Genomic DNA, 27,711 nt, shown 5'->3' with positions numbered 1-27,711 from the left:
CTATCCAAGCCCTTGGAGAGCACTTTTCAGCAGAGCCAGAGGGCAGCAAGGCAGCAGAGCAACAGCAGGGCAGCAGTCCTTTGCAGAAAAGCAGTCAGGTGAGTCCTCTGGGCAGCCAGGCAGTTCCTCTTGGCAGGATGCAGGTTCTGGTTCAAGGATTCTTCTCCAGTGGTATCTTGTCCAGAAGTGTCTGAGTTGGTATGGTCGGAGACCCTGCTTAAATATCCAAATGTGCCTTTGAAGTGGGGGAGACTTCAAAGAGTGGCTTAGAGGTTCACAAGGTCCTGTTTCAGTTCCATCCTGTCTGCCAGGGTCCCAGTAGGGTGTGTGGCAGTCCTTTGTGTGAGAGCAGACTACTGTCCTTTGACATGTAAGTGTCAGGCCCTTCGCCCTTCAAGCCCAGGAAGACCCATTCAGTATGCAGATGTGTCCAGGCGTGACTGAGCATCCTGTGTTTGCGGTGGTCTGAGTGAAATGCATAGGGGAGCTGTCAAGTAACCTAGCCAGATGTGGATTGTACGGCACAGAAGGATTTAAGTGCAGAGAAATGCTCACTTTCTAAAAGTGGCATTTCTAAAATAGTAATATTAAATACAACTTCACCAGTCAGCAGGATTTTGTATTACCATTCTGGACATACTAAATGTGACCTTGTTACTCCTTTCATATCAGAAACTACCACTCAAGCAGTATATCAGGGTAGCCCTAATGTTAGCCTATGAAAGGAGCAGGCCTCACAGCAGTGTAAAAATGAATTTAGGGGGTTTACACTACCAGGATACATAAACTGCTCAGGTACATGTCCTACCTTTTATTATCTACATAGCACTCTGCCCTATGGTTTACCTAGGGCATACCTTAGTGGTGACATGTAGAAAAAGGGCAGTTTAAGGCTTGGCAAGTACTTTTAAATGCCAAGTCGAAGTGACAGTAAAACTGCACACACAGGACCTTTAATGGAAGGCCTGAGGCATGGTTAAGAGGCTACTTATGTGGGTGGCACAATCAGTGCTGCAGTCCCACTAGTAGCATTTAATCTACAGGCCCTGGACACATGTAGTGCACTTTATTGGGGTCTAACAAGCAGATTAAATAAACCAATTGGGTATAAACCAATGTAGACATGTTTTATGGGAGAGAGCATATGCACTTTAGCACTAGTTAGCAGTGGTAAAGTGCGCAGAGTCCAAAAACCAGCAAAAACAGTGCCCAAAAAGTAGAGGGAGGCAGGCAAAATGTTAGGGGTGACCACCCTAAGGCTGTCAGGTCTAACACTGCCTCTCCCTCCTTCTCACTGCTTTTTCCTTGTGCTGAGCCCAGTTCGGCCTCTGCACACTGCCTGCCTCTCCCTCCCTCTCAATGCTTTCTGTTTGCACTCATCTGCTGTTGTGTATGCCTGCTGCCTGCCTCTCCCTACTTATCACTGTTTTCTCCTGGCAATAAGCCCAGTTTTGTGCGTGCCTGCTACCTGCCTCTTTCTCCTTCTTACTGTTTTTTCCTTGCACCCTCCAGGTTTTATGCATCACTGCTGTCTTCCTTGCCCTCCTTCTCACTGCTTTCTCTGCATTAAGCCCAGTTTTGTACATGCCTGCCTCTCTCTCCTTTTCACTGCTTTCTCCTTGTATGCAACCCAGTTTGGGCTTGGCCACTGCCTGCCTATCCCTTCTTCTCACTGCTTTCTAAATGTGCTCAGCCCGGTTTTGTGTTTGCGTGCTGCCTGCCTTTCCCTCCTTCTCATTGTTTTATGCTTGTGCTCAGCCCAGTTATGTGCATGCCTGCCTCTCCGTCCGTCTCACTACTTAGCCCTTGCTCTCAGCCTGGTTTAGCACGTGCCGTCTGTCCTCCTTTCTCTCTTTCTCACTGCCTTCCCCTTGTGCTCAGCCAGACTTTGTCCGTGCCTGCTGCCTGCCTTTCCCTCCTTCTCATTGCTTTTTCCTTGCACTCAGCTCGGTTCTGGGCATGCCTTCTGCCCTCTTTTGCATCCTTCTCTCTGCTTTCTCCTTGTGCTCAGCCCAGTTTTGTGTGTGACTGTTGCCTGCTTCTCCCCCCTTCTCACTGCTTTCTACTTGTGCTCAGCCCGGTATTGTGCCTGCCTGCAGGCTGCCTCTCCCTCCTGCTCATTGCTTTTGCCTTGCTCCCAGCCCAGTTTTGTGCATGCCTGCTGCCTTTCTCTCCCTCCTTCTCACTGCTTTCTCATTGGACTCAGCCTGGTTTGGTGCATACCTGCTGCCTGACCCCCCTGTCCTTCTCAAAGCTTTCTACTAGCGCTCAGCCTGGTTTTGTGCATCACTCTATCCTCCTTTCCCTCCTTCTCACTACTTTCTCCCTGTGCCAAGCCTGGTATTGTGTGTGCTTGCCTCTCCCTCTTTTTCACTGCTTTCTCCTTGTGTGTGACTATGTTTGTGCGTGCCTGCTGTCTACCTGTCTATCCTTCTAACAGCTTTCTACTTGCGTTAAGCCATTTTGTGCATGCCTTCTGCCTGTCTGTCCCTCCTCACTGCTTTCTCCTTGTTTTCAACCTGGTTTTGTGCATGACGACTGTACTTATTTCCCTCCTTCTCACTGCTTTGTCCTTGCACTCAGCCCAGTCTGTCCGTGCCTCCTTCCTGTCTCTCCATCTTTCTCACTGCTTTCTGCCTGTGCTCAGTCCAGTTTTGTGCATGCCTGCTGCCTGCTATGTCCTCCTTCTCACTGCTTTGTCCTGGTGCTCAGCCCGGTTTTGTACATACCTGCTGCATGTCTATCCCTCTTTCTCACTGCTTCCTCCTTGCTCTCAGCCCGGTTTAGTGATTCCTGTAGTCCTCCTTTCCTTTTTTCCACTGTTTTTTCCTTGTGCGCAGCCCGTTTTGTGGGTGCCTACCCCCCTCCTTTCCCTCCTTTTCACTGCTTTCTCCTTGTGCTCAGCCCTGTTTTGTCTGTGTTTGCTCCCTGTCTTTCCCTCCTTTTCATTACTTTTTCCTTCCACTCAACCCGGTTTTGTGTGTGCCTCCTACCTTCCTTTCCCTCCTTGTCACTGCTTTCTGCTTGTGCTCAGCCTGGTTTTATGCATGCCTCCTCTCTGCGTCTCCCTTCTTCTCACTGCTTTGTGCATGCACGCAACCCAGTTTTGTTCATGCCTGCTGCCTGCCTCTCCTTCCTTCTTACTGCTTTATCCTTGCACTCAGACTGGCTTTGTCTGTGCCTTCTGCTTGCCTTTCCTTCCTTGTCATTGCTTTTTCATTGTTCTTAGTCTGGTTTTGTGTGTGTCTGCTACCCTCCTTTCCCTCCTTCTCACTGGTTTTTCCTTGCGCTCAACACAGTTTTGTCCGTGCCTCCTGCCTGACTTTCCCTACTTCTCATTGATTTTTCCTTGCACAAAACCTGATTTTGTGTGTGCCTGCTGCCTTATATTCACTCCTTCTCATTCTTTCTCTTTGTGCTCATCCCAGTTTTGTGTGTGCCTGCTGCCTGACTTTCCCTCCTTCTCACCGATTTCTACTTGCTCTCACCCCAGTTTTGTGCATGCCTGCTGCCTGCTTCTTTGTCGTTTTCACAGTTTTTTGCTTGCGCTCAGCCTTGTATTGTTCATGCTTGTTTGCCTTCTTCTCCCTCTTTCTCACTGCTTTCTGCTTGTGTTCAGCCCAGTTTTGTGGATGCCTGTTGCCTGCCTCTCACTCCTCCTCACTTCTTTGGCAATGGGCTCAACCCAGTTCTGTCCATGCCTGCTGCCTGCCTCTACCGCCTTCTCACTACTTTCTGCTTGTGCTCAGTCCTGTTTTCTGTGTGATTCCTGCTCCCTCTCCCTCCTTCTCAATGCATTCTACTTGTTCCAAGCCCACTTTTGACCATGCCTGCTGATTGCTTCTCCCACCTCAATGCTTTCTGCTTGCACTGAGCCTGGTTATGTCCATGTCTGCCGCCTGCCTCTCCCCCCTTCTCACTGCTTTCTCCATGCTCTCAGGCCAGGTGAGTGCAAGCCTGCTGTCCTTCTTTCCCTCCTTCTCACTGCTTTCTCTTGTGCTCAGCCCTTTTTTTACATGGCTGCTACCTGCCTCACCCTCCTTCTCAATGTTTTCTGCTTGCACTGATCCCAGGTTTGTGCATGCCTGTTGCCTGCCTCACCCTCCTTCTCACTGCTTTCTCTTTGCCCTCTGCGCAATTTTGTGCATTCCTGCTGCCTGCCTTCTGCTCCTTTTCACTTCTTTTTCCTTGCGCTTAGCCCGGTTTTGTGTGTACCAGCTGCCCTCCTTCCCACTGGTTTCTTCTTGCAGTAAGACTAGTTTTGCGTGTGGCTGCTGTCCTCCTTTCTCTCCTTCTCACTGCTTTAAGGTTGCATTCATCCCGGTTTGTGCGTGCCTACTATGTACCTCTGTCTCCTTCTCAATGCTTACTGCTTGTGCTCAGTCTGTTGTCGTGCATGCCTGCCTCTCCCTCCTTCTCACTTCTTTCTCCCTGCTGTCAGCCAGTTTTTGTGTATGCCTGCTGCCTTTCTCTCCCTCATTCTCACTGCTTTCTCATTGCGCTCAGCCTGGTTTTGTGCATGCCTGCTGCTTGCCCCTACCTCCTTCTCACTGCTTTCTGGGTGCATTTAGCCTGGTTATGTGTATGCCTGCTGCCTGCCTCTCCCTCCTTCTCACTGCTTTCTCCTGGCTCTCAGCCCATTTTTGTCCATGCCTGCTCACTGACTGTCCCTCCTTCTCACTGTTTTCTCCTTGCTCTGAGGCCTGTTTTTTGTGTGCCTTCTGGTCCAGGTTACTGCCTGTTTCACTCTTTTTCCCCTGCTTGTGCTCCCTGTCTATCAGTGCATTGGTCCTCACCCTGCTGCCTTCATCTGCTGTTTTTCTTCCACTCTTCCCTGCCCACCCGTCTCCCTCTGTGCCCCTCCCTCCCAGGACATACTTAATGGCTGTATCAGCATGACCCCACTGAGCAGGTCCTTGAACCAGCTTCCTCTCACTGTCTGTCAACTCTGGCAACTCTGCTTGAGTTGATGCAGGTTGCTGCCTGGTTTTCTCCCTTTTTTCCCCTGCTTGTGTCCCCGGAGTGCAGCGGGTTGGCACGCTGCCTTTTTCCCACAGTTTTTTTGCTGCTCTTCCCTGCCAGCCAGTCTCCTTCCGGGCCCCCCTCATCCCGTGACCTAAAGATGACAGTTGCAGCATGACTGCGCAGCAGGTGTACCATCAGTGTGCCAAAGGCACACCAAAGGCAAGCCCGTCTGCACCCGTCAATGTTTGGACTGCACCCAGTGCCAGGAACTCTGGCCCTCCCACAACCCACCAATACTCCACTACTAAAGATCCCTCTGCGAACGTGCCAAGGAAATATGGGACACCGTATCCACTCTCAGACCGGACCTGATGTTCATCACTGAGGCCTGACTCACACCTGCCTCGACCCCCAACATTACCTGTGCAACCTTGCAAAGCTCCAAACTGATCCACAAGGACCACTACAACAAGCATAGAGGATGCATCGCTATCATGCATAAGGACAACCTCTTGTGTACCACCTTCGAGGAAGAGGTGCCTCACTTCATGGAACACCTAAACTTCCTCATCCAAACGTATGCCATAACAACCATAAGGAGAACCCTTCACGTACATACCCCTGGGCCATATCCCACCTTCTGCAAGGCCATCACTGACCTCATAGCCCCCCTAGCCATCGACTCGACAGACTACATATTCATAGGAGATCTAAATTTCCTCCTAGATGACCCCAATGACCACAAGTTCACCAACCTCCTGGATAACCTAAGCAACATCAAACTAATCATCTGCCCCAAACACACTGCAGGACACACCCTGGACCCCATCTTTACAGCCAGTGATAAAATCAAGTTCTCCCACACAGCAGAGCTCACATGGACTGACCACAACCTGGTACACTTCACCATAACTAGTGGACCAGAGCTGTCTTACACACCCACACTTCCCACTCTCCGCAAATGGGGAAAAGTCACAGAGGCCCAATGGATCATGGCCCTCCACACCAGCAAGCCCATCCTCTCCAGCAACCTCAAGCAAGATGCCTGCAATCTATCCGAATGGATCCTCAACATCACTAACAAAGTCGCCCCGCAAGGCGCTCCACCTCAAGAAGATCCAGTAAGCCCGCAGGGTGGTTTCCCCTGAACTACACACACTCCAAGATAAAATGCAAACAGCTAGAAAGATGGTGGTGCAGTAAAAGGGACCTCGCTGACTGCATCACTTTCAAAGGTGCTTTGAACAAGTATCATCTCTGCATCAGAGAAAAAAGGTCCCCCTAGTCAGCTACATCAAGGAAAGTACCAGCCGCCCGAAGGAACTTTTTAAGATCATCAAATAGCTTTCCTGCCCAGCAGCGACAGAAAACATAATCCAACCCACTCAGACTCTCTGCTACTCACTAGCTGACTACTTTCACGGCACAATCACAGCTATCTACAGAAACGATCAACCCTACCCCACTAGCATTGAACACATACTGACTGCATCTGGTGACTCCCCCAGCCACTTGATCACCGACTGGAAGCCGCTATCCATCCAGAAAACAGCAGCGCTCATGGCTTCAACCCACTCAAGATCACCCAACCACCCATGCCCAAGTTACATCATCCATTTGGGCCAGAGGGAAATCAGCAGCAGCAGCATCCTCTCTCCCATCCTCAACACCTCCATCAAGACTACCACCATCCCCGAAGCATGGAAGCAAGCATAGGTCAAGACGCTCCAGAGGAAACCATCCGCTGATCCTAGTGAACTCAAAAATGACACCCCCATTTCACTGCTTCCCTTCCCAGCCAAGATCTGGGAAAAAGCCATCAACAAACAGCTCTCTGAACACCTGGAAAAACAAAATCTACTGGACTCCTCCCAATGTGGCTTCCACTACCACTACAGCATCAAAACCACCCTTATCACCACAATGAACGACATCAGGTCCTTCCTCGACCATGGAGAGACTGCGGCCTTGATCCTTTTCGACCTCTCTGCCGCATTCAACACCATCTCTGACGACACCCTCACCTCCAGACGCCACCTAATAACCTAAGAGAAACGCATGTGGCATCACCCAGGGATCCTCACTCAGCCCCACCCATTTCATCATCTATGTGACGCAACTGGTTGAGATTGTTAGTTCCCATGGACTCAACATCATCTCATATGATGACACCCAACTCATACTTTTCTTCTCTGAAGATCATGCCATCCCCGGAGACAGCTTCAGAAATGCCATCACACATGCTGCCAAAAGGATGAAATCCAGCTGCTTGAAACTGAACACGGACAAGACAGAGGTGATCATCTTTGGTAGCAACCTCTCCCCTTGTGACGTCTCCTGATGGTAATCCATGCTAGGACAGACCCCGACTGACCACGCCTGCAATCTTGGCATCATCATCTACCGCAAACCCACCTTCAAACAACAGATAAACACTGTGGCCTCCTCCAGCTTTTACAGCCCCTGCATGCTACAGAAGACTTTCAGATGGATTCCAATTGAAATCAGAAAGACGGTCACGCAAGCCATCATCACCAGCAGACTAGACTACAGAAACACCCTTTGCTTCGGACTCCCCACCCAACTCCTCCACCACCTCTGGAACATCCAGAACGCAGCACTAAGACTCGTCCTGAACCTCCCTAGATGGACCAGCATTGTCCCTCACCTCAGAGATCACCTTTGGCTGCCTTTGCACAAGAGGTGCAAATTAAACTTTCTCACCATCGCTTACAAAACCCTCCACAACAACAGACCCAATCTCATCAACCACAAATTCTCCTTCCACCAGCCCACCAGTGAACTCCATTCAATAACTCTTACCCTCACTCAAGTCCCAAGAGCATGATGCAGTGCAGCATAGGGCACTCCTCCTACTACTTTGCTGTCAAGATCTGGAAAGACCTTCCCTCCCATCTGTGCACCACGCACACCCTCCTGGACTTGGTTCTTTGAGGAGCAGCTACTGATTCGCAGTGATAATCCACAGCGCCTCGGTACCCCCCAGGGTGATAAGCCACACTTTACAAAACTACTGATTGATTGATTGTGCATGCGTGCTTACTGCCTTTCTCTCCTTCCTTCTCACTGCTTTCTCATTGCTGTCATCTGGGTTCTGTGCGTGCCTGTTGCATGCCACTCCTTACTTCTCACTGCTTTCTGCTTGCACTCAGACCACTTTTGTGCATGTCTGCCAGCCTCTTCTCTCTCCTTCTCACTGCCTTCTCCTTGCTCTCAGCCTGGTTTTGGGTGTGCCTGCTGTCTGAACATCCCTCCTTCTCACTTCTTTCTACTTGCGCTCAGCCTGTTTTTGTGTATGGCTAGTGCCTGCCTCTCCCTCCTTCTCACTGCTTTCTCCTTACTCTCTGTCTGGTTTTGTGCATGCCTGCTGTCCTCCTTTCCCTCTTTCTCACTCCTTTGTCCTGGCGATCAGCCCAGTTTTGTGCATGCCTTCTGCGTTCCGGTCCCTTCTTCTCACTACTTTCTGCTTGCATTCAGCTCAGTTTTGTGAATGCTTGCTGCCTGCCCCTCAATCCTTTTCACTGCTTTCTGCTTGCGCTCAGCCCGAATTTTATGCGTGCCTGATTTCTGCCTCTCCCTCCTTCTCAATGCTTACTCCCTGCACCCAGCCCGGCTTTGTTCATACCTGCTGCCTTCTTTCTCACTGCTATCTGCTTGCATGCAGCCTGGTTTTGTCCGCACATGTCTTTCCCTCCTTCTTACAACTTTCTGCTTGCGCTCAGCCCAGTTTTGTGCATGCCTGTTTTCCTCTTGTTACTCCTTCTCACTGCTTTGTCCTTGTGCTCAGCCTGACTTTGTGCATGCCAGCTGCCTTCCTTTGCCTCCTTCTCACTGCTTTCTCCTTGCACTCAGCCCAGTTTGTACATGCCTCCTGCCTCTCCCTCCTTCTCACTGCTTGCTGCCAGCCTCTCCCTCCTTCTCACTGCTTTCTGCTCAGACTCAGTACCGTTTTGTGCATGCCTGCAGCCTTCCTCACCCTCCTCACTGCTTTGTTCTCGTGCTCATCCTGGTTTTGTGCGTGCCTACTGCCTGCCTCTGTCTCTTTTTCACTGCTTACCCTGCGCTCTCAGCATGACTGTTGTCTGCCTGTCCTTCCTCACTGCTTTCCCTAGGCTCTCAGCCCTGTCCTGTGCATGCCTGCTTCCTATCGGAAGCCGAGTCCCAAAATTGCTGGCAACACTTCCTGTCTGAAATATTGTCAGTCAGTCAGATCTCTGCACAAGATCGGAGTATTTGTGAAACCTTCACACATCATATATGCAAATTTGGTTTTCTTTTACTATTTTGAAAACTACTGAATGGATTTACACCAAATAACAAAAAGCTCTTTTTCTGCACTAAAAGCTACTTGCCTGCCAAATTTGTTGTAATTTCTGGCTCTAGTCATGTCTCAACTTTGTATGGAATTTAACATGGGAAATGCACTTTTCTTGACCCCCCATTTCTTCTTTTTTTTTTGCAGCTTTTTTGCAATTATTTTTTTTGCAACTTATTTTTCATGCTTTTTGCTTAATGGATCACCCCCAAAACGTCCCAAGCTCAACAAAATCCTTGGGCACACATTTCTGGAACAATTTCGTAAAGATTTGCCAAAAGTGCTAAAGATATAGGCAAGAGAAAAAATGCTTTTTCAATGGCAACTAGGTCCTAACTATAACTACGTACTGGCAAACACAATACTTAGATAGATAGATAGATAGATAGATAGATAGATAGATAGATAGATAGATAGATAGATAGATAGATAGATAGATAGATAGATAGATAGATAGATAGATAGATAGATTGATTTGTATTTTTTGTTTAACAGGAGGTTGATGTCTTCTGAGTTAGTGATGATAGGATCCTTCTGGTTCCTGATGCAGTCCATAGAACTTTGGCTTAAGTGTTAGGGTATGGGATCTTGATTTCATGCTTAGAATATTGAGTTTGTACCTGCACGGAGAAGAATAAAGACATGTAAGATCAAGCTCAGTGTGTGAAATATTCATTTATGAGTACCTAGGCTGGGGATGATGCTCCACAGACCACCTGGAAAATGTGTCAGATGGGCAAGCCCTGCCCTGATGAAAACTGAAGTTTAAGTGAAGCATCTGACAATGCAAATCTATTTTTATGTGAGGGTAAGAGCCTCAGTCTGAATAGCACTTATTGTGAGCTGCAAACCATCTATCCATAAATGTTGAAGCACTTGATACATATTTACTGGGTACACCATTAATGCACAATTTGTAACTGGTCAGCTGTTTTTTCCCTAAGGAACTGTATGCAATTTCTGGAAACTTCTTGGTCTATATGTTGGTGCAATTTTGTTTTGTGTTGAATTTTGGCATTTGTTTCAGATTCTATATAAGTTGAGGGTAATGCAGTGTGGCAGTGGTAAAAATAAGCTGCAACCAAGAGCTGAACTAACCTGAGAGTAGTCCTCAGACTGCAAGGCAATGCAGTAAAAGCTGGCTCAGTATGATGCTAGACAGTGCTTAATTAACAGGTCACATCACAGAAAAACAGTCAAAACAGAACGTTGCACTGCACTACAGCACAACACAATCACATTACAATAAAAGAACACGAAAAAGAAGTTGCAAAAAACAGATCACATCAACAGCACAACAAAATACCACACAACAAATGTGCGCAAGCAGTCTTGTGACACATTACCACCTCGAGTCTTGTTTTTATAATACAATGGTATACGACTTTTGGAGCAATCACTGCCTTAATTAACCGTATAATAAATTAAGTAGCTCTACTCAAAAATGTTTTGCGATTCAGTCCCCAGTCTCTTCATCTCACTTTAGCACGGTTATAGATACACCATCAAAGTGTAAAAAACATGTGACAATTACCTCATGTAACAAAAATGCTCATACAGCAATGTGGTTCGATAAGCATATGAACTCAACCTACAAAAGCACCGTTGGCAATGTGTTTGGATTCGGCGGTACTTTTCATCAACTGGAATTCCCAGAACGCCTTTAGAAATGTCAACAAAGAACTGAAGAGATGAACTTAGTATCATGATTACAAGACGAATAAGCACGAACGAAGAACTTCCGAGTATCCTACTGCAAGACCATATAACATAATTCAGAATTTAGTAATTGACTACAGTTTGTGACCACATACCTTCTGCAGTGGCTGACAACATTTATTGCTAAGTGCAAAAACCTCCCTAAAACATGTGGCTGCAGTTAACCTACTTTTCAAAGTCCTCGAAACATAAGGCAAATGCTTTAAGCACACAGGGTTCCCACTGCCTTCCTATTCATCAAATCTCGTTTTCTGATTTGTTACAGGCTGATTTTCTATTTCACCTCAAGGCATGAACAAGTTTAATAAGAACAGGAGTCATCTAATAGAGATGTGTTCCCAGCTGAAGCAAGGCGACAATGATTACTAAAGAGAAGCCTTAAGTCATTATTAAATATACATGAACACATGAAGAGAAATTTCCTGCACGTATACTGCAAGTTTACTTCAAGCGCGTGTGTGTATGCGCATGTGTGTGTGTGTGTGTATATTCACTGAAAACCCAAAGGTTAACAGGAACTTTATAGTTTGGTACATGTTTTGTCCACACAAAACCATAGCAATTCAGCAGTAATAGTGATATTTATAGTTCTGCCTATGTTAAGAAACTATAATAACTCATGGCCTAAAGCTACTTAAGGGTACGAGTTATAGTTTATTCAGATAAGTATAGCTATAATTATAACTATAGCTGCGGAATTTCTATGGTTTTGTGTGGGTAAAATGTGAACCTAGCCATAACATCCCTGTAACATTTGGCTTTCCAGTGAGTGTCTGTTTTTTTTAACATAAAGTAACATAAATACTGTACCTTAATACAATCACTGCTACGCATGGCCTTCAGCTGTGCATAGCAGGGGTTGGGCATGAGTTTCAGTTACTTGAGTTATCTCTAACTTCAGAATTTCTATGGCTTTGTGTGTGTTAAATGTGAACATAACTATACCATCTCTGTATTTTTTTAAAATTTTTAGTGAATATATATATATATATATATGTATATATATATATATATATATATATAACCACCACTCTGTAATTATAGTTAGGGTTACCAGAGGTAGGAATTCCTTGGAATTTTGGCCCTTAATAACTTTGCACCCATTTGACAAATCTCCATGAAACTTTGCCGACCTATTCTTCGCTCTCCATGGTAAATGATGCAAAGTTTTGAGGTGACTGGTGAAGGGGGCACAGCAGAAAAAAGGTGGGTCCTATAACAGGATTTCATCCCAACACATTTTATGTAGACTTTTTGTATTGAATGTAGTGCAAAAAAGGCTGAGCACATTTACATGAAGTTTGGCAGGAGTAGACATTATGGTGTGTAGATAATCTTTTTGGTTACTGCATGTAAGTAGGGTAAGCATTTTTTTAGCTACATGGCATTTTAACATAATGATATCTGTTGTTGCACTATTTTGTGGTATTTCGCGGAGGTTCCACATTAATTCTTGATGACCAGTGACTGCTTTTACAAATGTTAAAGGCATCCATGGTGTTCTGCACTGTACCTTCAGATCTAGATAAGGATATTTTTCCCTACTTATTAACATTTCAGTAAAGTGGTAATAGGTAAAGAAAAATATTTAAAGTTTCTAAATATTTTTAATAAAATATGAAGTACCCGTGCACTGACTCAGGAGTACAGCAGTACCAAAAAACAAAATAAAAACTAAATAAATATGTAAAAAAAAAATGTTAAAAATACACTTCTGTAGAGTGGAGTTGCATGCAGTGTAATAGCATACAGTTGAGTAACATTCAGTGAAGGGGTGTACATATATCTGTGTGGTGGGCACTGTGATTGGCTGGCTGCAACTTGAACACAAATCTTGCAGCAGCTATTACATGACTCTGGAACTTAGTCCCCAGTTTAGAAAATTAGTAATAAAAAGATATAAGGGGGCAGGGTAGGGTTATCATGCCTCCCGAACCCTGGGACCACCCCAGGGCAAAAATTGCTACAATCCTGCACTATTCCTGGAGGATTGCAGTGCAAAACCCCACAGTTACAGTCATGTAATTATTTTTACTTTAAATGACCCCTGGGGTGAGCTATGTCAATATATATATATATATATGCATATATATATATATATATATATATACATCCAAATGTAGCTCCTTGCTCACAGGTCCATGTAGATGAAATATTGCATTACAGTATCAACAACATTCTTTCATGACAGTTTAACAACTCTCAAACTTGATAACTCAGACAGTGGCAGCCATTATATGTTGTAGTACGCAGTCTCCTGCCTGACCGCGCCGTCTCTACTATTTTGTGTCTTTAGAAATGTAACCCCCATCTTTCCCACCAATTGATTCAATCATTAACTATGCACATGCTTTGATACATGGAAGTCTAGCTGGGTCTCATTATTACCATATTCACTAACCAAGGCTAGTTGTAGTGTGGTCTTCCGCCCTTGTTGATCGATATGTAATAATGTTTGGGAAAAGGAGACTGTATTTGATATTATTCTCTCTCCGCTTCTTTTTGACCCCCAGGAAATCTTTTCGGCACTCTTGTACTTTCCTTGTATAATCCAGAAATATAATTATAGGTGAACCCTCATAGTTCGGGGGGGCCTCGGAACCTCACATGTTGAAGGATTAGATCTCGAGCCCTCTAGTTGAATAAGCACGCTATGATTGCACGCTGTGGTGCGCCAGGTCTCGGGACTGGACCCAGACCTCTGTGTGCTCTCTCCACAGTGAAAAATTTAGAGAGGCACGTAGACTGCAGGGCCGTAGTAAGCTAGTCTTCAAGGAAGAGATCCATGGATGGTCCGTTCGCTTGCTCCGGAAACCCCATTAATCGGAGATCGTTGCAGAGCGATAGACCTTCTGTGTCTTCCAGTTTCTCCATGGTTTGGGTGGCCACTTTATTTAGTTCAGATATCGTTGTTCGCAACTCTTGAACCGTGGCTTGTAGCGTAGATACCTCTTCCACCATGTTCGTAACCCTCTCTACCACTTTACGGAGGTCAAGTCAGAGGTGATTTATGTCCATTGTCATGGTGTTAATTTTATTTTCAAGAGCCTCTCGGGTCCCTTTGATTGCCTCCAGTATGTCAGCAGTGTCCTGCGAGGGTCCCTGTGTTGGGGGCCCTGCCCCTCTATGGTGCCCAGTCCACGTCCACGGGTAGTGTACTGCATGATCTTGTTTGATTGAACTAATTTGGTTGTTTTGTCTTTGCCCATGTTGGGAGCACTGTGTCAGCCCACGGGTGCGACCCTCAACAAGAGTCTCACTGCTCCGTATGAGAGACTTGTTTATTATTATTATTATTTTTTTTTTTTGCTCTCTATTAACATCTAAGAGGACTCAGACCATTGCCTGGGCATCTCACCAAGGCTCCCCGTCTTCGAGCAGAGCTTCATCATTTGATAGCCAGGAGGTAAGTTCCTTAATGGAAGTGGGGGACTGTTCTCTGCCCCACTTCACTTTCTTAATCACTGTCCCAACTGTGCTGCAATTTCATGCCTCTAGGCCCCTGCGGCGGTCTTAACTTACTCTGCCTTCATCTCCAGACTGTAAATATGGCTCCTCGATCTGTTCCGAGCACCCTCAAAGTACTTTTGCAGTTCAGCCCAGTCTTGTGCCTTCCTTCATGTGTAGCGTCAGGATCTGTTTCAGGGCCAGAGAGAATGTGATGTTCACCCTGTCCCAAGCCTTCACTGATATGCCGTATTGGCCCTCTGTGCTTGGGCCGGGAAGCACTGCTGAGGCCTCGCCGCCGTTTAGGCCACAGGCGGCACACAGCCTGTCATTGTACGTGCTTGTCGCCTCAGGGTCTCCAAGCCACCTCGTCGCTCCACCCGGTTCTCGCAGCCAGCTAACTCTGTTCTACACAGAGGGGGGGTGTAGCAAGTTGGCTCTGTATATATTATCTCAAAGTGAGAGATAGTGTGCACAGAGTCCATGGGTTCCCCTTGGAGGTTGATAATGGCAAAATTAGATAATGCTAATGCTCTATTTTGTGGTGGTGTGGTCGAGCAGTAGTCTTATCAGAGGGTCATGTTAAGCATTTGTTTCTACACACACAGGCAACAAATGAGAACACACACTCAAAGACCTAACTCCAGGCAAATAGGTTTTTATATGGAAAAATATATTTTCTTAATTTATTTTAGAACCACAAGATTTTAGGTAAGTACATAAATTGTAATGTACTTCACACAGGTAAGTACAGAACTTTTATTTAAAACAATAGTACACACAGTTTTGGTTCAAATGGCAATAAGATATTTCAGAAGTGGACACAGCAAAAATCAACAGCTCCTGGGGGAGGTAAGTATTGGTTAGTTTTTCAGGTAAGTAAAGCACTTACAAGTTCAGTCTCCTGTGCATAGGTAGCCCCCTGTTGGGGGTTCAAGGCAACCCCTAAGCCACTGCACCAGCAACACAGTGCCGGTCAGGTGCAGAGGTCAAAGGAGGGCCCAAAACACACAGGGGTGCTCCGGTTCCAGTCTGCTAGCAGGTAAGTACCTGCATCCTCGGGAGCAGACCAGGGGGGTTTTGTAGAACACTGGGGGGGGCACACACAAAGCACACCCTCAGCGGCACAGGGGCGGCTGGGTGCAGTGTGAAAAGTAGGTGTTGGGTTTGCTGAAGAAACCAATGGAGGGACCCGGGGGTCAATCTGGTGATGCAGGCAGGGCACAGGGGGACATCTCGGGCCAGCCACCAACTGGGCTAGGATGAGGGCTGCCTGCTGGTCACTCCTGCAATGGTAAGTGGTTCATCTCGGTCCTGGGGGCTGTGGGTGCAGTGCTGGTCCAGGCGTCGGTTTCCTTTGTTACCAGGCAGTCGCGGTCAGGGGGAGCCTGAGGATCCTCTATGCAGGTGTGTCTGTGGGGGTACAGGGAGGTCGACTCAGGGTGTCCATGTCATTGGAGTTGCCTGGGAGTCCTCTCTGCGGTGTTTGTTCTCCTGGACTCGAGCCGGGGCGTCGGGTGCGGAGTGTGAAGACTCACGCTTCTGGCGGGAAGTTGGAGTCTCTTCAAAGTTGCTTGTTTTGTTGTTGTTTCTGGACAGAGCCGCTGTCCTCTGGAGGTTCTTGGTCATTTAGGTGGAGGTCAATCCTCTGAGTCCTCAGAGGTCATTAGTCCCGCTGGATGCGTCACTGTGCAGGTTCTTTGAGTCTGGAGACAGGCCTTTAGGGCTGGGGCCAAGTCGGCTGTTGTCTCAGTCGTCTCTGCGGGGCTTTCAGGTTAGCGGTCCTTCTTCTCATTGTAGGTTGCAGGAATCTGATTTCTTGGGTTCAGGGTCACCACTAAATACTAAATTTAGTGGGTGTTTAGGTCTGGGGGGCAGTAGCCAATGGCTACTGTCCTTGAGGGTGGCTACGCAATCCTTGTGCCTCCTCCCGGAGGGGAGGCAGACACATTCCTATTCCTATTGGGGGAATCCTCCAAAACCAAGATGGAGGATTTCTTAAGGCAGGGGTCGCCTCAGCTCAGGACACCTTAGGGGCTGTCCTGACTGGTAGGTGACTCCTCCTTATTTTTCTCATTATCTCCTCCGGACTTGCTGCCAAAAGTGGGGTCTGGGTCTGGAGGGGCGGCATCTCCATCAGCTGGGATGTCCTGGGGTGCTGTAACAACAGGCCGGAGCGTATGAAGCTCACCGCCAGGTGTTATAGTTCCTACAGGTGGAGGTGAGAAGCACCTCCACCCAGTGCAGGCTTTGTTCCTGTCCACAGAGTGACAAAGGGACTCACCCTATGTGGCCAGAAAGTCGTCTAGTTGTGGCAGGCTTTCAGGAACTGTCAGCGTAACACTAGAAGTCGGACTGGCATACAGGGTGCATCTATAAGATGCCCTTTGTGTGCATTTTTCAATAAATCCCACACTGGAATCAGTTGGATTTATTGTGCTGAGAAGTTTGATACTAAAGTTCCCAGATTTTAGTTTAGCCTTTATGGAACTGTGGATTTTGTAATTGACAGACTCCCAGACCATATACTCTTTATGGCTACCCTGCACTTACAATGTCTAAGATTTGGCTTAGACACTGTAGGGGCATATTGCTTATGCAACTATGACCTCACCTGTGCTATAGTGCACCCTGCCTTAGGGCCGTAAGGCCTGCTAGAGGGGTGACTTACCTATGCCACAGGCAGTGGGATGTGGGCATGGCACCCTGAGGGGAGTGCCATGTCGACTTAGCCATTTTCTCCCCACCAGCACATGCACACTGCCTCACAGCTTGTATGTGCTGAGTGAGGAGTTCCCAGAGTGGCATAATACATGCTGCAGCCCTTAGAGACCTTCCCTGGCCACTGGGCCCTTGGTACCAGGGGTACCATTTACAAGGGACTTATCTGTGTGCCAGGGCTGAGCCAAATGTGGGAACAAAAGTACAGTTTAGGGAAAGAACACTGGTGCTGGAGCCTGGTTAGCAGGATCCCAGCACACTTTCAATCATAACTAGCATCAACAAAAGGCAAAAAGTTGGGGGGTAACCATGCTAAGGAAGGCATTTCCTTACAGCGGACATCACAGTTCTCTGCCGGATCAGGTTTGGACATCGACCTGTCTCTCACCTTGGTTTACCCCAGGGCCTGTGCGATCTCCTGCGGCCCGAGGGCTTCATCCTACGATCGGGGGCAGGGGTGGTAGCGGAGTCCGACTTTGTGTCAAGGGGTAGCATCAGCCGGTCAGCATCTGCAGTTGTTGTTTACTATGTTAGGGGGTCCAGGCCCGCAAGATCATGCCAGAGTATTCAGTTCAGGAAGCGAGCCTCTGCAGGACACGTCTAGGCAGCCATCTTGTTAAGCCCCATCCCCAACATATGTAGTTTAATGCAAATATCAGAGATGTTTTATAGGGGTGTCTATTGGCAAATCGTATTTTTCTCTAACGAGAACTACAATCTGATCTGACGGGGAGTGCGAGCCCCGGGGACGGCCATTCAAGCCTTATTTTAAGATAGACCATGAAGTGAACTTGTGTAAAGCCCAGTGGTATTTGAGATTGCATGTCACTATTCAGACCCTTCTAAAGAGTGCCCTAGAGAGTCCCACATTCAACAACAATAAACATAAAAGGTGTGAAATTGACACACTGAGCCAGAAAGTGCCAGTGGCCCCAAGAGAGGGGTGGAGCTCAAGGCAGGGACACGAAATTCAGCCTAAAGCAGAGTACACGGGCGGCAGCCTCCATCAAACTGCTACAATAAACCAGACTGTGATGGCTTCCTGGTCCCTACCTTCCCTACCCCACCCAAACACCATCAGATCCATTCTTACAGAATAAAAACAGCCCTTTGCAACATATCGCTTTCAACAGTTGACATGGTTGGTGTAGCATCTTGCAAGTTTACGAAGGAACTCTTTTGGCTTTGAATGGACTCTGTAGAAGTGTAATGTGGATGTTAGAGTGGAATACAATGAAAGCTTGGTTTAGAATGTTGAGTTTGCAGTTACATGCAGAAGACGAAAGATGAGTAATATTCAGCTCAGTGTGTGGTGTAGTCATTAGCGGGTCCCCAAGCTGGGGAGGACGCTACAACTGGCAAGAAGATAAGATATAAGCAACTCAAGGAATGATCATGCTCTCCCGGAGAGTTTGCCGTGGTCAAAGCAAACTACTCATGCGTGCCACGTGTGTCGCTGTGGGAATCAGCACTTCATGAATGTGGAGCCAAAGCACAGCTCCAGCTGATATGAAGCTGTTGAAGACAAGAAAAACATTACTTGCAAAGAATCAACACTTCACAGGCAGAGAACCTGTTGTTCAGGCCATACTTAAATGTACCCTGCTACCACACAAAATAAAGTTACACATCATATGGAGCGTTAATGCTGAAGGAGGCTCAGATTAACTTCATAGGTCTTCAAAGAATGAATGGATGAAAGGGACACTTGAAAATAGTGAAATTTTTCAGATGACATCTAAGAAGGAAGCCACAGTTTAAAGTAATGTTAAAGATGATACCAAGACCAACACGTCAAAAGGACCGTAGAGAAGGTTTGCATAACCATGATCACCAAACACCATCAAAGAGCACGCTACCTTCAACGTCAGTAAGTCCCACATTGGTCTACAATGCTGCCACATTCCTGAAACCACCACTCGACACTGTCAAAAAGCATAGGGCTCGATTCACAAGGTAAACAAGATGAAAAGTTTACATTTACAACTTTTAGGTATTCACACAGGTAACCCACAAGCAGGTTTGTCAAGAGATATTCTGAGTGACCTCCTGAAGTTGGACAGTAAGGGCCTGATTTATACTTTTTTAGCAACGCATTTACGTCATTTTTTGATGCAAAAGCGCCACAAACGTACAAAATTCTCTTATATTTTGTGAGTTTGCGCTTCTTTTGCATCAAAAAATGACGCAAATGCAGCACGAAAAAAGTATAAATCAGGCCCTAAGTATTTCATCAATTGGCTGCCATTTGTCAGGAAAAGTTTCAATGATATGTGCCTGACCAATCTTTTTAACATCCCAATAGTATTGTGCCCCAAACCAAGGACATACCTAAAGAAATAATTCTCAGTAGGAATGAAGAGATTAGAAGTGCAGTATTAAGCCACCTGACTTCGGGTTGTAACTATTTGCCATCTTTTACAACACCTGATATTGAGCAGTACCTAATTTGAGTAGAAAAGCCCGAACATAGGTTTTACCTTACAATGCTCAGGTTAAATTTCATCCATTTGTGGTTGCTTTTCCTAACCCTAGTTCCCGGTTTGAATCTCTTCCAGTCTGTCCATGTATTAACTCCTCACCCCAATCCACAAAACATGTTATGCTTTCTGCACTTTATACAGCAGCCTGAGAATACGCTTTTTATTACCTCTTTTAAAGCATAAGCACTTTACATCGGAGCAAGATGGGTGATCTTTTAAAATACCTCTACAATTTGTTTCTCTGTTCTTAATTACATTGTGTCCACAAATAAATTGAGAAGAAGGTATGCTTCATAATAATATGTTTGAGATCTGATGAGATATGAACAGCATTTAAATGAAAGTTATTCTGAATGGGTGCACATAAAGCAATTTTGTATCATAAAAATAAATGATATTTTATGGCTTTTCAAAATATTGTGCCAATTGCTGTGCAATGTTCTCTTAATAAGCTCTGATTCTGAAATCATATGATGCATAATATATTTGAAATCTGTGCTTTTGTTGTTGTCGAATAAAGTCTATTAAATAAACAAATAAGTTACAATTAATTTCTTTCTTCTGCACTCGGGGCAGAATGTCCAAAAGTCTACGTTTATCTTTGTGAATCGGGCTCAAAATGTTGGCGATTGATGGACTGCTTGTGTAGAGACATCTGATGATTTCACTGATGCACTTGAAGGGACTGATAATAGAAAGATTATCATGTATTTCATAAATATTGCTGGTGCTGGTATGAAAGAAGTCATAAAGAAAATACTGAGGGCTGACGAAGAAGTCACATACATTCAGACTAAAGAAGAATTGAATCTCAAATTAAATCCATTACCAAACGTTGATTACAAAAGATTCATTCTCAGTCAAGAATGCCAAAAAGTTGGTGAAACCACTGATGAATTTGTGGAGAGATTCAATACACTCCTCAAACACTGTAAGTTCAATTAATCGAATGATGAAGAATCTATGGCCCTCATTATGACATTGGGGGTAAGTGCTGCTTACCACCATGCTGACTGCCGCCAACATACCACAACTGTGACAGTATACCTCTACGAGTATTATGACCCACACATAGAAATCTGCCCCTGTACAGACACACACACAAGTCTGCCAGACCAAAGGTCGATGATAAACTGGCAGTACCAAAACCCACACTGTTAGGCCAACAGAAATACGGCCACAGCATCATAACCCACGAATCACCGCAGCGGTCATTCAACCGCGGTAAACCATTGGTGGTACAGACCGCCGGGCTCAAAATACACACACACTAACAAAACAACACCACATTGGACAATTCAAACTACACACACCTGACACACATACACAGACAACACCCACACAACCAACCACTATAAAACACACACACTACCCACAACCCTTTACGACTACAAAAACACTACAACAGAGAGAGAGAGAGACACCAAGAGCACCCACAGAACCAGGACCACAGAACACCATCACCCATACACCATCCACGCACCTCACAGCACACACTTCAACACATCACCCCACACACCACTCCCACTACACCCCTGGCACCACAAAGACACCCCAGATTCTCTGAGGAGGAGCTAAGGGTCATGGTGGAGGAAATCATCCGGGTAGAGCCACAGCTATTCGGATCACAGGTGCAGCAGAGATCCATTGCTAGGAAGATGGAGCTATGGCAGAGAGTTGTGGACAGGTCAACGCCGTGGGACAGCACCCAAGAACAAGGGATGACAGCAGGAAGAGGTGGAGCAACCTACGGGGGAAGGTGCGCTCTTGCAACCACGGAACGCACCTTCCCCCGTAGGTCGTTCCACCTCTTCCTGCTGTACAGAGTACTGGCGGTGAAACCCCACCTCCTCCCCCACAACTAACAACATGGGAGGAGCAGGTCTTGGCAATCATGCATCCTGAGGACCTGGCAGGAGTAGCAAGAGGACTGGACTCTGGTAAGTCAAATCTCTATTACTATCACCCCCCCACCTGCATGCCATCACAAATTCATACTCCTACCCTCACCCCATCACTCCACCACCTCACATATACCCCACCATCACAACCCACCCATCCCAATACCAAACCCTGCATGCAACACCAATGCATGGACCCCCATCACAAACCTGCATGGACACCCATCACCACAGCATGCACACTAGTGACAATCACTTAGCCAACCGAATCACAACTCACACAAGCCAAAGCTGCCTTGCTAATAACAACCATAGAGGGAAACATACCCATGCACAAGATGACATACGCAGAGACAATAACACTGCATTTACATCCCCACGGGACCCCCACACAACATCACTGGAGAGAAGGTGCCAGCAACATCCAGTCCCCCCCAGAAGAGGTCCACAGTGATGACAGCAGCTCTGCACGCCTGGATCAGGATGACCAACCTGGCCCATCAGGGACCTCTGGACAGTTGGTGACCCAGCCACATTCCCAAAACACCACAGAGCCTACACCCTCAGGAAACACCAGCACAGCACCCACCCAGCAGGTCCATCCCTCTGTCCCCAGGACACGTCAATCAGCAGTGTGTCCATCACTACAGGGATCCCAGGACATCCCACAAACACAGGACAATCAGGGGCCTGGGGTTAGTGGCAGTGGGCACACGGGTCAGGGGACAGAGGCACAAACAACAGGGAAGCTGGGAGGACTGCTGTGAGACGGGGGAGGACAGGCCCAGGGAACCAACTCTCCACGAGGCACTCACCAACATACTGGGAGCATACCACCATTCCCAGGAGACCATGGGCCAGATACTGGCCAAGCTGCAGCAGACCCAGTGGCTGCAGGAGGGACAGTACCTGGGGATCAGGGAGGACCTGAGGGACATCCACACCACCTTAGTCACCATTGCAGGGGTGCTGACAGACATGGCAAACACCATGATGGAGGCAGTAGCACACCAACGGGACCGTGACACTCGCCACACCGAACAAAAGCCCTCCACCTCCGCCGATGCTAGTGGACAGGAGGCCCTGCCACAGGAGCAAAAGGCCACTAGCACCCACCCCCCCACAGAAGGAGAACCACCTAGCAAAAGGTCCCTGCAATCCAGGCAGAAGCCAGAGAACATTGCCAAGACCCCTGCCAGGAAATAGGACTCCCCTGAGTGTCACCCTTGTGTCCCACTCTGTCACTCTGTCCATTACTCTACTTCCTATGCCCCCTTGGACAATGCATATGTGATACCAGTAGACTGGACTCTATCCTGGATATTTCTCCACCATCAACCCAGCCCATTGCACATCCCCATTCACTTCTCAGCACTGAAATAAACACCCTTGGAACTAATACAAGTATGGAATATGTCAATGGATTGAAATATGTATTAGTTTAACAAGCTGTAAACATTGCAATTCAATGTACTGTTATATTTACGTAGTTATGACCTGTAGTGGGCAACAGTAAACACACCAGGAGCCAGAGTGGGGCACAGTAATCTGAAAATAGAGATGTCAAAGGGTACAGTAAGTGGCCATAGAAATAGAGAAATCAGGCTGCCATGTTCAATGTCCAAAACTGCAATGGAAGGTGAAGTTACAGTGTCTTACCTGTGTGCCACTGGAAGTACTGTTGAATTGTTGTAGTTCTGTTGTCCACATCCTCTTCCTCCTCTTTGTCACTGTCCACAGGCTCCACCGCTGCCACACGACCATCCTCAGGCTCATCCTCCTGCAGAAAAGGCACCTGGCATCTCAAGGCCAGGTTGTGCAACATGCAGCACGCTTCAGGAGGCCAAAGGTGCGCTCAATGATCCTTCTTGTTCGCCCATCTGCCTCATTGTAACATTCCTCTGCCCTTGTCCTGGCATTCCTCACTGGGGTCAGTAGCCATGAGAGGTTGGGGTAACCAGAGTCACCTGTAAATATCGAGGGATACCTGTTAGCCACACACTCACCCTTAGGGCCAACACCTCACCCATATACCTACATCAACTGGGTGGGGACCATGGGCTCACCTATTAGCCACACCCGGTGCCTCTGGAGTTGAGACATCACATATGGGATGCTGCTATTCCTCAAGATAAAGGCATCATGCACAGAGCCAGGATACTTTGCATTAACATGAGAGATGTACTGGTCCGCAAGCACACCATCTGCACATTCAAAGAGTGAAAGCTCTTTCGATTTCTGAACACCTGTTCATTTCTCCGGAGGGGGACAAACGCAACATGTGTACCATCAGTGGCACCAATGATGTTGGGGATGTGTCCCATTGCATAGACATCAGCCTTCACAGTGGCCAAATCCTCCACCTGGGGGAAAACAATGTAGCTGCGCATGTGTTTCATGAGGGCAGACAACACTCTGGTCAGCACGTTTGAGAACAAAGGCTGTGACATCCCTGATGCCATGGCCACTGTCACTTGGAAGGGACCACTTGCCAGGAAATGGAGCACTGACAGGACCTGCACTAGTGGATTATGGCCCTATCAAGTTTGTTGGTTAGGATAATGTGCCTGTCCTCCATTGTCGCCAGGTCCAACAGGGGTCTGCACACAGGGGGATGTCTCCATCTCCTATTCATCCTCAGTGGTTGAACTCTAGGGTGAAAAACGATGAGCAGAAGGTCATATTCAAACATATACTCAGATTAATATGCAATTTTTGTTTTACAGAAACAGCATGTGAACTTGTAAGTCAGTTGATAGGCCTATGTCTCCTGTGACGCAGTTAGGTGCCATGGCTTGTGCCCCCCTGAAATGGTGGCTGCCTGACCTGTGAGGAGGGACAAGTGGAAATGAGGTAATTCCGCTGGCATTGTGCACCGTTGCGGATGGCGGTCGATGATCGCCGTGCAACACTGCATTGGTTATCATTGGGGCCTATGGGTTCCAGGAGCCAATGGCGATGTACACCGGCGGTGACGGTATGCACTTCCAAGGACATGACTGCCATTTTCTATCTGTTCACTCACTTGCTACCTGACCTTCAACAGGAGAGGACCTACACTGCAAGTGCTGCTGTGACCTGTGTTTGGAAGCGACAATGGCTTGAGTGTCTGGAGAAAGGGCCCCTGCCTTCACTTCAGAGGAGTTGGAGAGACTGGTAGATGGGGTCCTACCCCAGTACCCTTTACTTTATGGTCCTCCAGACCAACAGGTGAGTACACTGTGAGCATGACGTGTGGTGCATGAATGTATGGAGTGCTGTGGGTGTAAGCCTCATGTAGGGGGGGGCTGAGGGGTCCTGGGCAGAGTGCTGCATGTATGGTGGTCAATGTATGTGCGTAAGGGGATGGGAGGGATATGGTGGGCCATGAGAATAACAGTCCAGACGGTATGACTAATACCTTTTTCTATGTATCTTTTTCTGCAGGTCAGTGCCCATCAGAAAAAGGGTATTTGGCGTGCCATTGCCAAGGAAGTGTGAAACCTGAGGGTCTTTGACAGGCGGAGCACCCACTGCTGCAAACGGTGGGAGGACCTGCGCCGCTGGGCAAGGAAGACGGTGGAGGGCCAGCTGGGGCTGGCCTCCCAATGAGGAAGGGGTGCCCGTCGTACCCTGACCCCCCTGATGTTCCGCATCTTGGCGGTGGCCTATCCGGAGTTGGATGGGCGCTTGAAGGCATCACAGCAGCCGCAAGGGGGTAAGTACAGATTCAGAAGAATGACTTTGCATGCATTAAGGTATTAACTGGGTGGGGGATGTGGGTGCCCCTAGGCCAGGGCGAACATGGCAGGATAGGTTCCATGATAGGCAAGCTCAGATGCACTCCAACTCCAATTATGTTAGTGGGCATCTACTACTGGGCAGGGTTCTGTAGGTTTCAGGTGTTCAGCTAATGGCGTTAGGCATTGTACCCCATGGCCTGGTGACTAGCATTGTAACTGGTAGTGCATGGCCTAATGCATAGGGCTGCTCCTTGTGAGTTGTGCACGCCAACGGTAGTGTTGTTGCTGGCATTGAACAAGTGTATCCTCTGTCTCTTCCCCCCCTTTTTGTTTTGTCACCCTGTCCTTGTGTGCATCAGCATCATCTGGCAGAGGAGCAGAGGCACCAGCGACGGAGGGAGCTGCATCCCACATGGGCCTGGAGGCCGAATCGACTGACGGTGAGGGCACCAGTGGGATGGAGGGCGAGAGGAGTACCACAACGGAAACAGGAGGGGACAGTACCGACAGCGACTCCTCCGATGGAAGCTCCCAGGTGGTGGCGGACACCTCTGTGGCCACCCCAACTACAGGTACAGCCACCACCCCAGTACCAGCAACACCCTCCCAGCAGCCCCTCAGCGTGTTTCCCATGCCCGCTCACTCAGGAGGGTGGGCATCTCCTTCGCCCCAGGCACCTCAGGCCCTGTCCCAGTTAGCCCTCCTGTCCTCAGTGAGGAGGCTATTGACCTCCTGAGATCCCTCTATCTTGGGCAGTCAACCATACTGAATGCCATTCAGGGTCTAGCACGGCATTTGTAACAAACAAATGCATACCTGGAGGGCATTCACTCTGCTGTGGTGGCCCAAAAGAGAGCGTTCCAGGCTCTGGCCAACTCACTAATGGCAGCCATTGTCCCTGTCTCCACCCTCCCCCTTCCAACTTCCTCTACCCAGTCCCAATCCCCTCAACCCCAGCCTATCCCAAGCACACCTTCAGACCTGCATGCTCCCAAATCAACACACAGAAGTGGCTCAGGCAAACACAAGCACCACACTTCATCCCACAGGAACTCACACAAGTACCATCCAGATGCAAACACACCAACATCCACTGCCTCCACTGTGTCCCCCTCACCCTCGTCATCCACCTCCCTCCCAGTAGCGTCTCCACTCACACCTGCATGCACTATATCCTCATCCACTACCTCCATCACTAGCACGCCTATCACTACACGCCCCTCACTGGTAGTCACCACCCCGACATCCATGCACACGTTCCCTGTGTCCTCTCCCACTGTGACCCCTCCTCCCAAAGTACACAAATGCAAACACTCAGACACCCAACAACCATCCACCTCACAACAGCATCCAGCCCATGCACCTGCACTCAAACACAGCAGACAGACACCTCCAACAACCACTCCCTCTTCCTCCACTTCTAAACCTTCACCCTTTTCCCACCCCAGTGTCCCTAAGAAGCTTTTCCTCTCCAACATTGACCTATTTCCTACCCCCCGTCCTTCACTTCAGGCCAGGGTGGCCAGAACCCAGCCCAGCAGCTCAGCCACCAAGTCCACGGCCACTGTGGTTTTTGCAGCTACTGCAGGTGTGAGAGGCTCCAAGGAGGCTCCCGTCAGCACAGCCAGTGTGCCAGCACAACCTGTCAAGGCCAAGAAGGGGCCGCCACCTAGCAAGGGCAAGAAGGGGACACCAGCTGGCATGGGGAAGGAGGCACCACCAGCCAGCAAGGGGAAGGAGGCACCACCAGCCAGCAAGGGCAGGAAAGGAACACCAGCTGGCAGAAGCAAGGAGGCACCACCATCTGCCAAGGGCAGGAAGGGGCACACAACACCAGCCATGGCAGTGCAGCCGTCCTAGGCTGCTGGGGAGAGGTTGGAGCCTCCCCCCACCACTGACAGCACCGCCACCTGCACCGCGGCCAGCACTGACACCTGCCCCACCCCCAGCACCACCACCTGCCCCGCTGCCAACAGCACCACCTGCACCACCAGCAGCACCACTGTCAGCAGCAGAAGCCACAGTGGGCAGCCGTCCGAGGCAGCAGGGGAAGGGCTGGAGCTTCCCCCCACCACTGACAGCACTGCTACCTGCACCGTGGCCAGCACCTCCACCTGCCCCGCCGGCAGCACCGCGGCCAGCACCTCCACCTGCCCCGCCTGCAGCACCGCCAGCAGCACCACTGTCAGCAGCAGCAGCCCCAGTGGGCAGCCGTCTGAGGCTGCAGGGGAAGGGCTGGAGCCTCCCACCACCACTGACAGCACCGACACCTGCAGCGCAACTACCATCCACTGAGCAGCCGTCACCGCTGGTGAGCAGTGTGTATTCATAACTACATGGGCTGCAGTGCGTCCTGGCCCCTGCAACACCTGTAGGTGTGACACCCAGGTGAGAGACAGTGACATTGAACCATCCAG

This window comes from Pleurodeles waltl, chromosome 1_2 (assembly GCF_031143425.1).
Source record: "Pleurodeles waltl isolate 20211129_DDA chromosome 1_2, aPleWal1.hap1.20221129, whole genome shotgun sequence".
Classification (NCBI taxonomy): domain Eukaryota; kingdom Metazoa; phylum Chordata; class Amphibia; order Caudata; family Salamandridae; genus Pleurodeles; species Pleurodeles waltl.
This window is presented reverse-complemented; position numbering follows the sequence as displayed.